The sequence below is a fragment of the Bison bison genome, unplaced genomic scaffold (assembly GCF_000754665.1).
Source record: "Bison bison bison isolate TAMUID 2011002044 unplaced genomic scaffold, Bison_UMD1.0 scf7180017864373, whole genome shotgun sequence".
NCBI lineage: Eukaryota > Metazoa > Chordata > Mammalia > Artiodactyla > Bovidae > Bison > Bison bison.
The window spans coordinates 11,102,591-11,103,201 of NW_011494945.1; positions in this window are offsets into that span (position 1 = coordinate 11,102,591).

Below are 611 nucleotides of genomic sequence, written 5' to 3' on the forward strand. Positions count from 1 at the left end.
ATATAATTGTTGATAATAGTCTCTTATGATCCTTTGTATTTCTGTGTTGTCTGTTGTGATCTCTCCATTTTCGTTTCTAATTTTGTTGATTTGATTTTTCTCCCTTTGTTTCTTGATGAGTCTGGCTAATGGTTTGTCAATTTTATTTATCCTTTCAAAGAAACAACTTTTGGTTTTGTTGATTTTTGCTATGGTCTCTTCTGTTTCTTTTGCATTTATTTCTGCTCTAATTTTTAAGATTTCTTTCCCTCTACTAACCCTGGGGTTCTTCATTTCTTCCTTTTCTAGTTGCTTTAGGTGTAGAGTTAGGTTATTTATTTGACTTTTTTCTTGTTTCTTGAGGTGTGCCTGTATTGCTATGAACTTTCCCCTTAGGACTGCTTTTACCGTGTCCCACAGGTTTTGGGTTGTTGTGTTTTCATTTTCATTCGTTTCTATGCAAATTTTGATTTCTTTTTTGATTTCTTCTGTGATTTGTTGGTTATTCAGCAGCGTGTTGTTCAGCCTCCATATGTTGGAATTTTTAATAGTTTTTCTCCTGTAATTGAGATCTAATCTTACTGCATTGTGGTCAGAAAAAATGCTTGGAATGATTTCTATTTTTTTGAATT